The sequence below is a fragment of the Vicugna pacos genome, chromosome 29, assembly GCF_048564905.1.
Source record: "Vicugna pacos chromosome 29, VicPac4, whole genome shotgun sequence".
NCBI classification, from domain to species: Eukaryota; Metazoa; Chordata; class Mammalia; order Artiodactyla; family Camelidae; genus Vicugna; species Vicugna pacos.
Window position 1 is genome coordinate 17,856,371 of NC_133015.1, and position 13,137 is coordinate 17,869,507.

General features: G+C 39.4%; 1 protein-coding gene across 4 annotated transcripts in view; it reads right to left on the bottom strand.

Annotated features, from left to right (window-relative positions):
• MTFR1 (mitochondrial fission regulator 1) overlaps positions 1-5,571 on the bottom strand; it is a 34,039-nt gene extending 28,468 nt beyond the window's left edge. For 3 of the 4 annotated variants that reach the window (XR_012065463.1, XR_012065464.1, XM_006204689.4), the window contains exon 1: positions 5,435-5,571. The gene's annotated coding sequence lies outside the window, so the exon portion shown is untranslated. Of the gene's footprint in view, positions 1-5,340 lie in introns of all 4 variants that reach the window. The other variant, XM_031692182.2, reaches the window with a different exon arrangement.
• Positions 5,572-13,137: the final 7,566 nt, after the last annotated feature.

Below are 13,137 nucleotides of genomic sequence, written 5' to 3' on the forward strand. Positions count from 1 at the left end.
CAATACTTGGTATTGTAGGTCTTTTTAATTTTAGCAATTTTAGTGGGTTCTTCACATATTTGGGGGAGCATTTTAATATGTTCTTTTTTTAATTTCTGGTTTTTGTTTGGGGGGGTAATTAGTCTTATTTACTTATTTTTAACGAAGGTACTGGGGATTGAACCCAGGACCACGTGCATGCTGAGCATGCACTCTACCACTGAGCTATACCCTCCCTCCTGATATGTTCTTTTTGTGAAGTGTCTTTTGCTCATTTTTTAAGTGGACGGTTTTTAAAAGATACTTTTAAAAATTACTCTTGCCAGGAAGAGAGTCTGTGGCTTGAGATAAAGATGAGGGAGCACTGGCTTAGAAAAAGGAGATGAAATCTAAGTAAGAGTGGACGGGCCAACTCACACTGGGTAAGAAGCCAGGATAGAAACCTCAGAAACTTCTTGTTGCAAACAATGACGCAAAAGAAAAATAAGGACCGTGAAGTAGAAAACAAAAACGTATTCAATTTAAAGTTACTGTCAAAAAAGACAGGAAAAAAAAGTTACTGTCCTTTATTTTAAAAATATGTCCTTCTTACCTTTTTGGTGTGAAAACGGCTTTTTTTTTAAAAGATGTGGGGACAGTAGATGAATTTTTTTTTTAATGTTTACTTATAATAAAATGTTGTCAACTCTACAGCAACATCCTATCCTGCTTTCTGGACATTAAACTTGAAACTCAAGTCTAGTGACAACTTCTATAATTCACATCAGTCTGGCTAAGACTTTAATTCAGAAGACTTTACCACACTATAAAACAATGACATAGTATTCGACCTATGGGTACAATTTACTGGTAATAATTTAGAATATCCTATACTATTCATGCAAAATTAAGTACACTGATACATTCCCAGTACCCAGCACAGAGTCTGACATGTAGTAAGTTTAATTTTTTTCAGTCCACAAAATGAATAAATCTCATGACCTGTACATCTCCCAACAACAGAACTGTTTAGATAAGAAGTCTAAGAACACAAGCTAATTAAAATTTGATGAAAATTCTTGCGAGTTAATGGGTTTTAGATATGAACCGAACTTCTGAAGGACATTTTCTGTAACTTTTTTTAGAGGTTAACCTTCTCTCTGTCTGATATAAACGAGGTTAGAGGTAGCCTTACTTTTCTGTTTGAACTAAAGGTGTGCCATTTTCACGTGAGGATCTCTGAACTATAACCCTACTGTCAATGATATAGGAATTGTCTCCTTACAGTGTCATTTTAAGCATTCCCATGCAAATGAATTAAGTATTCTGGCATCAATTTTATAAGACTCTTTTGAAAAGACTGCTCAAATATCTTGAGTGATCCTGGATATACGTAGAAACAAACACACAACCACTTGGAAGTCAGTAATACTTTTCACTAACTAAAAGTGCCTCCTTAGGCCAAACTAAATGATGAAAATTCAATACAAAGGTGATTTTTGATAGGCTGTGTAATAATTACTGTTCCCTGCATATTAAGTGTATAAAAATTGCCTTATGGAATAACTCAGTAAATCATACCTTTGTAAGTAAAGATGTTTAGTTTTTAAAACCAGTAAGGGTAAAAGAAATTGCTTCAGGCCAAGATGGCAGAGTAGAGAGACTCACAGCTCACCGTCTCCCACAAACCAAGAATTACATCTACAAAAGCCAGCAAGGGTATTTACTGAAGCATTAGCTTTAAAAGATAAAATCTAGAGGCAAACTAAATGTCCTTCAATAAGGAAACAGTTAAAATAAATTTAACATACCTATTCTAAGTTTATGGCCATTAAAACAAAAAGGTATACATAAAAGGATTTCATGATAAAAATCTAAATGAAAAAAATATGCGATTGTTTTTTAAAAAATAAAGCACAGAAAAAATGGTGAAATAGATATTTTAGGTACACACATACACACAAGAAAAGATCTTAAAAGATAACATTGGCTGTGTCTGAGGCCTGGTGATGGAATTCTCCACTTTCCCTTCTTTATTTTTACGTACTTCTGTATCATTACATGATTAGATTACAGTGTCATTTTTTTTTCTTGCTTATCTAAATTGTATAATTTGTATCAATAGCACATAATAAACATATAAAAGAACAGATGAACAGCTGAGCAGAAGCTAACATTTCAAAAAGCAGTGATACAGTAATAATACTCATCACCAAGAATGCCCAAGAAAACAGCTGGAAACTGAAGTTTACCAGCACTTCAGAACCTACTGCACCACTGTACCACACTGTACCACGCTGTCTTTTCCTCTCTTTTTCAGATTTTTTTTTCATTCCTTTCCTTAACATTCATAAATTCACCTGTTACCCATATCTATTTCTTTTATATTCACCAAGTCAATTCCCTAATCTCTTTACATCTCAGGTGAGGCCATTTTTGACACGGTCGGCTCACTATCTTCCTATGAGATATGGCTACAATCATGTCACTTCTTTGCTCAAGTTCAAACACCTGAAACTTGGCACTCAAGTTCCTTCATGTATGAGTCTAACATTATTTCTAGACTTCTGAATTACTTCCCTACAGTAGGAATCCTAACAATTTAACAGGTCTTCTCTACTGTCCTCTGAATAACCCATCTGTCTCTTTCTAGTCCTTGCCTAACACTATTTGGATGAAGAGACTCACTTAGAGTAGTGTAAGATTGGGATTATATATAGATTAAAATATCCACATGCACCCCAATGTTCATAGCAGCACTATTTACTTCTTTTTAACATTTTTTATTTATAATCATTTTACAATGTTGTGTCAAATTCCAGTGTAGAGCACAATTTTTCAGTCATGCATGAACATATATATATTCACTGTCACATTTTTTCCTTTGTGAGCTACCATAAGATCTTGTGTATACTTCCCTGTGCTATACAGTATAATCTTGTTTATCTATTCTACAATTTTGAAATCCCGTCTATCCCTTCCCACCCTCTGCCCCCTTGGCAACCACAAGTTTGTATTCTATGTCTATGAGTCTATTTCTGTTTTGTATTTATGCTTTGTTTTTTTGTTTTTGTTTTTTAGATTCCACATATGAGCGATCTCATAGGGTATTTTTCTTTCTCTATCTGGCTTACTTCACTTAGAATGACATTCTCCATGTGCATCCATGTTGCTGCAAGTGGTGTTATATTGTCAGTCTTTATGGCTGAATAGTATTCCATTGTATAAATATACCACATCTTTTTATCCAGTCATCCGTTGATGGACATTTAGGCTGTTTCCATGTCTTGGCTATTGTAAATAGAGCAGCACTATTTACTTCTATAGCCAAGATATGGAAGCAACCTAATGTCCATCAACAGGTGAATGGATAAAGAATATGTGGTATATATACCCAATGGAAGACTATTCAGTCATAAAAAAGAATGAAATAATGCCATTTGCAGTAACATGGATGGACCTAGAGATTATCATTCTAAGTAAATCAGACAGAGAAGAAAATATCATATGATACCACTTTATGTGAGATCTAAAATATGATACAAATTAACTTAGTTACAAAACAGAAGCAGATTCACAGACATAGAAAACAAATTTATGGTTGACAAAGGGGAAGGGAGGAGGAATAAATTAGGAGTTTGGGATTGGTAGATATAAACTACTATATTTAAAACAGATAAAAAAAACAAGGTCCTACTGTATAGCACAGGGAACTATATTCAGTAACTTGTAACAACCTATAATGGAAAAGATTATCACAGAAACTAACATAACATTGTAAATTAACTATACTTCAAAATAAAAAAAACAACAAAAAAAAAAAACAGATTAAAGTATCCAGTATAAACAGCCAGTATATGCTAAGTGCTAGAAGAGACTATTCACTGATGTATGTATATATATTTTTCCCTTTTCCTTCCCCTCTTAACTAGCCTGGCCATATTCTACAGAATTAAATTTTTTTATTGTATTTATTGAACTACACTTATATATTTTGCTCGGAACTTCAGATTCAACTGTATTAACCTTTTATTTTCCAGCAAACAAAAATACCTTACTATTGTACTCACAACAACCCAGGGTTTTTTTTCCCCCCTCATCATGGATTTGAAGCTCAACAAAACTGTCTACCGCAGTTACATATACTCCACAATTCTTAGGACATTCAGTTATGGTTAAAAGAGCAAGAACTCGGCAGTGATCAAGGTTAGCATCCTAAATCCCAGCCCCCTACCCCTTACATCAGTGTGACCTCAGGCAAATTGCTTAACCTCTCTTAACTTCTTTTTCCCATCATCTGTAAAACGGGATAATACCTACTTCACATAGCAGTTATACAAGTTAAATTAACTAACAGGTGGAAACAATTTCACAGTGCTTCATACATACCAAGAACTCGGTAAATACAAATTATCAATATTATTACTACACAAAAGCAGTCAAGCTACTGCCAAAACGAGATTATCTGGTACCTTTGTTTTCAGTCATTTTGAAAACCTGAGCACCAGGCAATTAAACTGCGGGGAATTGCCCACAGTCTTGGAGAGCAAACTAAATTGGCGCTCTCTACGCCTTCAAGTGTGCCTTATTTTACTCAACTCAAAACGACTGGTAAAGAAACGTGATTACTGATCATGAGAAATTCGTAGAAACATGAAAAAGAGATGATATATCTCGGCGATACTTCAAAATAACCCGGGGAGCGGGAGCACGGCTGGCCATTCATTGATAATTGCTGACACTGGGTGATGGGTACACCGAGTTCTTTATACTATCCTCTCGACCTCTGGAGAATCTGAAGATGCCTATAATAAAACGTATTTTCCAATGGCCAAAGGTCAATTTTTTTTCCTTTGGGGCTTAATGCAAATCTTGGTCCTGGTCAGGAAGACACAGTGGGAAGTTTCGCGAGGCGAAAGGTGGAAACAGTAACGCAAGCCAGCTGAGGCTGCTGACACCTCCCAGGCGGCCCGGTCGGTGCGCCCCTCCCTTCCCGCAGCCCCGGGGCCTGGCCGGGAAGTGCACCGCGGAGTCCGGACCGCCGAGTCCTGGGAAAGAGCAACACCCAAACGAACCGCCGCAAAGGGCCTCCCTGGGACCGCCGCCCGGCCGCCAGCGCGCGAACTGCGGGCTCCGGACCATCGATCGAAGGCCGCGGGGAGGCGGGGGGGGGCGAATGGGTGGGTGGGTGAGTCCCAGTTTTCCGGGAGGGTCGGCCGAATTCCCTCCGCCCACACAAGCTCCAGCCCCACCCGGGCTCTCAGCCACCCCGGCCGCCTGAGAACATCTCCGCTTCCCTTCAGCCGCGGCGCAGACACCCAACCGGCCCGCGGAGCCCGCCGCGCTCCCCGCCAGCCTGCCCCCGGCTCCTTCAGCTCCTACCCTGACAGTCGCCAGGGCTTCCCACCGCCATCAGGCCCCGGGGCGCCTCCTCGCCCCCGCCAACAGCTCTCCAGAGTCCCTAGCCCCACTTTACCTCGGCCGCGCGGCAGCCAGGCGCCGTCTTCAGCACCTCGGGTTTCGCTGTCCCGGGGCGTTGCTGCCAATCTCCCAACCTCCGCCCCGAACCGGGGCCAGACTGCCCAATCAGCGGCTTCCTCCGGCCGAGAGGCGGGCACAGAGAGCCGCGAGCGGAAGGCGAGGTGGCCGCCGGACTGCTGGCGGCCGCCTTTAGTCGCGCGCGCATGCGCAGGACTCGGCTAGGGGGCGTGCGTTTTCCCCGTGGACCTCACTTTTTGTCTTCGCTCTCTGCCCTGGAAAGTGATTTGTAAACCTCAAACTCTACATGTGTAGGAAGGCCCAAATTCTGAATGTATCCGCGAGTGCGTATTACCTTGGAAGAAAGCTGATGACTCTTAAGCCCTTGTTAAGCTAACATACGTTGGGCCCTTTCATCTCGCGCTTAAGGGCTTGGGTTCACCTGGACTATCTCCTGCCTGTGCAGACTAGACTTCATATCCCGGGTGTGTTCGTCTTCAGCGAGAGTGAGGATGTGGGTTTGTACAAAGTGCCTGATGGATGAGGATTTTACTAAGTCTTCAGTTCCAGCATCTGTTTAGCCTGATTCATTGGGACGTGATTTTTAATAGTTGAATATCCTAGGACACGGGATTTCAAATAATTGTCATGAAAATACATTTATAGGTAACAGTATATTAAGCATGGTAACGTGTGTAGGACTTATAAAATATTTATATGTAGACTGAGAAACCTGTATTTCTGGATAGCCTTTCAAGAGGCGGTTGCTGATTGGCTGCTTCTCTTACCCTCCCATTGTAGTTGATCCCAGAGGTCAATCAGCAGCCATCGGACTCTGATGTTCTTATCCTGGGTGCCCAGTCTATTCCTGGCGAGGGCTTCCCTCCTTCAGCAAAAGCATTAATTCATTTACTCAACAAGGGCTTGTTGGGGGCCCACTATGACAGTACAAAGAATTTAAAAAGTTTAATCACGCCCTGAGTGAGCCTACAGGCTAACAACAAACTTAATTTATATAGTCAAATGATACAATGGAGTCTTGGAGAGGGCCTGGGAGACCTGCCTAGCCTGCCCCCCAGGTATTCAGGGAGCATATCCGGGAAGAGTGAATGCTTCGGCTGGGACCTGATGAAAGAGCAGGAACTTCTGAGCTAAAGGGGCAAGGGCAAAGCACTGTGGCATTTCTGACAAAGTTCATTTGTTTATCCTGAGATCATTCCAGGGTGGGTTTTGTGTGAAGGTAATGAAGCTTGTACCCAGGCCCCATAACTTGCCCCAGCCCTTTCCAACACCGGAGGGGGGCTCCTAGCACTGAGTATACCCAGTTTTCTACTCTTCAGAAGGAAGATGTCTTAAAGCTCTCCTCAGCGGGGACTGGATAAGGCTTTCTTTCCATTCCAACTTCCTTTCCTTCACACTTCCCTCCATGCTAGGTCTCCTGGAGTGGCCCTGGGCATTGTGCAGATCTGGGCGAGGGAAAGAACTGAGATGAAATTGAGCCACTTCCATCATGTTATTGCTGGGCTCTCCCTGTATTGGAATGTCTTCCAGCAAAACTAGCCTTGCTCTATTCCATCTCACAAATGGATGTGTCTTGTGACACATGGCACTAGAATTATGTGGCTGGTGGAAGAGATAGAGGGTTTGAAATTTCCTGAGCCAGAAGCTAATCTAGGGGGAAATCTTTCAGTCATCACACTTTTAAAATTATAAGCAGGGTGTTTCACTTTTTGTTTTTAGTCAACTTTATTTTGGAATAATTTTGGATTTACAAAAAAGTTACAAAGATAGTATAAAAAGTTCCTGTGTACTCCACCCAGTTTCCCCTAAGGCTAACATCTCATATTACCGTAGTATTTATAAAACTAAGGAGCCAACACTGGTATAAATTCCAAGCTTTACTCAGGTTTTACTAATCCCTTTTCTGTTAAAGAATCTAATCTAAGGTGCCACACTGCATTTAGTCATCATATCTTTTTAGACTCCTCTGGTCTGTCAAAGTTTCTGTCTTTCCTTGTTTTTTATAACCTTGGTATGACCATGACAGTTTTGAGAAGTCTGGTCAGGTATTTTCTAAAATGTCCCTCGATTTGAATTTTCCTAGTGTTTTTCTCGTAAGTAAGTGGGATGATAAAGTTTGAGAAAAGTACCACATGGGTGAGATGCCCTTCTCATCATGTAATACTGGCGTGCAGGATGGCTTATTACTGCCAATGTTAACCTTCATCACCTGACCATGGTAGTGATCCCTAGTTTCTCCACCGTAAAGTTTTTCCGTCTTTCCACATTCTTTTCTTTAGACGCATGTCACTAAATCTAGCCCACACTGAAGGAGAGTAGGAGGTTAAGCTTCAACCTCTGGAGCAGAATATCTATATAAATTATTTGGAACTCTCCTGTAAGGGAGATTAGTCTCTTCCACACCCCTCCATTCATTTATTTATACATTCTCATGTATATTTAATACTTCATTTTGTATTTTATATTATGATTTTTATATTGTTGCTCAAATTGTTCCAGCTGGACCACTGGAAACTCTTTAAGGTTGGCTCGTGTGTCCTTTTGGTTTTTGATCATCTCCTTTTTTCTTGAGCTACAAGAGGCTGCAGGCTGATCTTGTATTTTTCCTGCCCTGGCATTAGAGTCAGCCATTTCTCCATTTCTTCAAGAAATCCTGGAATGGTATTTAGAAATCAACCAAAACCTAGATACTGGGTGTACTTGTTGCTTCTGAAGTGTCACTGAATCTAGCCTCCCCTAATGGACATATATTACCACCTTGTTTTTTAATTTTTACATCCCTGTGACAGGCAGCCTCTAAGATGGCTCCCAAAGATCCCTGTCTGATATTCATGCTCTTGTGTAATTTTCTCTCCTTGAGGGTAGGTTGGCCCTAGTGACTTCCTTCTAATGAACAGAATACAGCAAGAGTGATGGGATATCATTTGCAAGATGAGGTTACAAAAAGATTGTGGCTTCCATCTTGCTTGCTCTCTCCTGGTCTCTCCTTCACTCACTCTGAGAGAGGCCAGCCGCCATATTGTGAACTATGCTATGGAGAGGCCCACAAGGCAGGAAGCGGAGGGAGGCTTCTGACCAAGAGTCAGCAAGGAGCTAAGGCCCTCTTGGGTTTCTTACGTCAGCCTGTAAGAAACCAAATCCTGCTAACAGCCATCTGAGTGAACTTGGAAAAAGACCCTCTCCCATTTGAGCCTTGAAATAACTTCAGCCCCACTGACAACCATGACCACAGCTTTGTGAGAGACCCTGAACCAGGGACATCCAGCTAAGCCACATGTTGATTCCTCAATGCACAGAAACGACTAGATAGTAAATGATTATTGTGTTAAGTTGCTACGTTTTGGAGTAATTTGTTAGGAAGCAGTAGATAAGTAATACAGTTTCTGACTCTTCCACGAGATCAGTCGTTCTTAAATTTCACTCTGGAGTTTGTTTAAAAATACATATGCTCAGGCCCCTTCCCAGAATCTTAGGTGATTGTTCTACATGGATAAGTTCAGAAATGTAGAGGTTACAGGGCAATCCATTTGGGGATTTTAGAAGAAAATAGACTTTCCTTTTCTTTTCTTTTTAGTGTATCTGATCCTGGAGTTCTTTACCAAAATTAATGGCCCAGCTTTCTTGGCAGAATCCAGAGTAACTGAAACTTCACCTGCCAGTTGAAGTACTTATTGAATAGAGGAGAGAGGGAAAAAAACAGAGTTTACTCTTACTCAATGTAAAGCCTTGAAAAAGTCCCTTGACCTTTCTATGCCTCCAGACTCCTAACAGGAAATTAAAGGATTATAATACCATTATTTTGGCAAAGAGATTTATCATTAAGTGTATATTAGGCAATAGAAAAGTGACCAAGGCCAGTTGTGGGCCAGCTTCCTTGTAGAGATTTAATGAAAGGTCAGATTCCTATTTGTTCTTATTGGCAGATGGTCAGGCTGAATTCTGTTGGAGAAAGAATGTGGGCTTCCAAGTCAGACAGACCTATATTCAAATATGCCTCTGCCACTTGCCAGCTGTGCAGCCTTGGGCAAGCTAGCCAACCTGCCTTGGTCTCAATTTCCTGACCTGCACAGTGGGTAGAATAGCCACCCTCAAAGGTAGCCCTGAGAACTGACTGTACTAAGGGCAATTCCTGGCTTATCACAAGGGGCCCAATTAATAATCCAATGAAGGACAAACAGTCAGTTTATGTGGTTGTGATCCAGATATTAGTAAAATAGGGGACAAACAAATGTCCAAATGTGTCCATCAGTCTGTTTCTCATATTACGTTTAATGACAAATCTCATATGGTGAGACAGGTTGAATAATCTGCAAGTCTTACACAATACCTTCCTTGGAAATCGAGACCCTTTCTCTAGTTCTGCTTTTTGCCACCTCTGATTGCCTGTCTACAGAAAATACATCACACTCAAATGGGCCTCAAGAGGTCGTGAGTTAGAATCCAGGAAAACCTGGCTGGTAAAAGACCACTGGGTAGGACAGTGAAGAACCCATGTGAGGGGCACTTAAGACAAAGGGAGACTGGAACTGTTTAGAAGGTCTAGCTCCAGGACAGGTGGTCAAAGCTAACTTCTCTTTTTATTTAGCAGTTTTCAGAAAATTGAGTTGGTTCCTTCAAATTCTTTAAAGGTGACCAGTGATTTTTTTTCTTGTCTTTTTTTTTTCTTAGTATTCAAGCACTCATGAATTTTATCATTATAAATTAGCTTTTATCAGATCTTTTCTAGATTGCAGATTTTTATACAGAGAGACTTGGGACTAAATGTACATTTATAGAATATCTTCTAGATACTGATCTAGGTGCTCTGACTTACACTGTTTTATTTAATTCCCACAGCAGTCTTGGAAGGCAGGTGCTGTGATCTCTGTCTTTCAGAGACTGAGGTCTTTAGCAGCAAAGTGACTAGTACAAAGTCGTACAGCCAGCAAGTGATCAAACTCAGATTTGTCTGAACCACATGGCACTAAGGTAGCTTTCTGGAACGAGGTCCTCCAGACACTGAGTCACTGAGCAGGGCTCGCTGCTTACCCCACCAGCCTCCTATCTTGCCCCTTACATATCCTCCTTGGATATAACTGTTTGGTGATCCCCAGTTTGTCACTCTTATACTTGCAAAAGTACTTTCCCGGAACTGCCAAATTCCCTTCTGCCTTTTAATCTAACACATAGATTTTGTTGAATACATATTATTTCATTTACACATGATTTTACCTAATGCAAATTTATCACATTATATATAAAACTACATTTACATCCCCACCCCAAGTAAAGTTAATTTATTTTTAGCTTTTCTCTGCGTGGTGGGCTCCCAGTCTCCCAGATCCTAGCCTACTCATTCAGGTAGTATATGCTGAAAACCTAGATTATATCTTTCTATATTTTTCCCATGATCATACAATATCATACAAAGATATATAAACATGTATAGGGTAGGATTTGTTACTATTTTCAAAAATCAGGTCATAATATACATACTTTTAAGCATCTTACTTTTTTCACTTAACACTGTGCAAGTTCCTCAATGTCTCTTCCTATAGTTCTAATTTCCTTTTCTTAATGACTTTCTAATATATTTTTCATAATGGCCCATGGGCTCTAGAGATACTATCATTTACTAAAACATCCCACTACTGATATGCATTCATTTGATGTTGGACTTTGTTGGTGGTGTTGGTGGGTGTTTTTTTGGGTTTTTTTGGCCAGTATTAACATTGTTGCAATAAATATCTTTGTTCTCATGTTTCCATATACTGGTGCTTTTTATTTCTATGGTTTAGAGTCTTGAGAACAGGATTTCTGGGTCAATATATACTATTTTTTGTAACTGATTTTGCTGGATAGCTTTCTAAAAGGCTGTAATATTTACATTTTCACAGCAACATCTGAGAGTCTTCTTCCTACTCATTATCTCCAACAGCAGCTTTGTGTCATTTTGACTTTTGTCAGTCTGATAAGCATCAAGTGATTTTTCTCCTTGTCATATTAATTTGCATTCCCTTATTACAAGTGAGTTGAAATGTCTTTTCATACTTATTGGCCAGATGGATTTTCTCTTGATTAAGTACCAATTTATATATTTTTTTTACCCAATTTTGATAAGGTTGTTTACACCCTTGACAATTTGTAATTAACTTTTGGATGTTATTCTCTATCCGCCCACTGAGTTACAAATTTACCCCCAAATCTATTAACTATCAACATTGCTTATGTATCTTTTTTCTATACAAAAAATTGTTTTTTAAAACTAGTCAAATGTGTCCATTTCTTTTTTCTAAATTCTTGGTTCCCACTTTTGTTTAAGGTCTCCCATACTTCTTCATTGCTATATGTAATTGCCAAGATTTTCTTGAAGGATTTTTAATATTTTATTTTTTACACTTGAGTTTCTAATTCACCTGGAATTTAATTTTTTGGTAAATGATGTAATATATGGATACAATTTTATTTTCATTCAGATGGACAGCCAGTGCTTCTGTTTATTCCTCATCCTTTAACATTTTCTATTTTGACATATTTTTAAGTCTACATATTATTTTGATGGTATATGTATAGAACTTATGAATAAATAAATGCATATACATATATCAGAGCTATGTGTTCAAAAACAATCTTTTTAAGCTGAAAGGAGTGCTTGATCAAAAAGACTTGGAAACTACTGCACTTGACCACAAGCTCCTTGAAGGCAGTGATTATGTTTTTCCTTATCTTTGAATCCATTGCTAACACAGTCTCTGGCACATTGTGTTTCAGAAATGGTTGTTAAATAATTGAATGAATGAAACCGCCAATATCTGATTCATGTGTCTTAAGCAATACAGCCACTGAGAAACTCGACGTTCCAGCTGTGTCCTGTTGTAACACATCTGAGGCTAAACATAAGCAGTGACTCATGATGGCAGGTAGTGTACCGTCACCGGTGTCCAGTTCTTGTTTTTAAAATGGGGATATAAATTCTTAAAATCTTAAAAGACTTTCCTGTGGCTTGTAATCTGTAGGTGCTTATGAAACTGGTAATTATTTTTTGTGAATACATCCCCTGCTTTTTAATGTCACCTACTCTCTGTACTGGCAGTTTGCTAGGAAGAATTGGTCTTCTGAATACTTTAATGTCAGAAACATGACTTTGTTTAATTTTAGACTGTGAACTTCTAAAAGACAAAGACACTATTGACCATATAGAGCTATGGCATCAATAACTAGTTGGGGAAATCCTCCCCCCTCCCTTTCTAACATACAAATTAACCATAGCAAAAATAGCAAGTTTATTTTCCTGGGTTATTATTTTTAATAACAATACTGAATGAAATTTGATTCACTCAGTCAAATGGGTTAACCTGACTCTGCCCTTTGGACTTCTCATATTTACTTTTTTATAGCTTTCTACATTTATGATTCTTTTTTTCATTTCTCTCTGTCTCTTTCTCTTTTTTTGTTTTCAGTTCCAGCAGTTAATGGTCTAGTTAATTGTTACTAATGAGGCTAGTGCTTCTACCACTGAACATTATGCATCATCTCTTTTTTCTTTTTATTTTGGACTCTGTTCACTTACCACCATGCCCTCTTTTGTCTTTGGGAAGCAGAAAACACACCTTGTTGCTATAGGTCAAATGTTGTGAAAGAGATTGTTTCTTCTTGAGTTTATTAGAAAAAAGAGAAAGATAACCAAGGATAAGGGAAGGC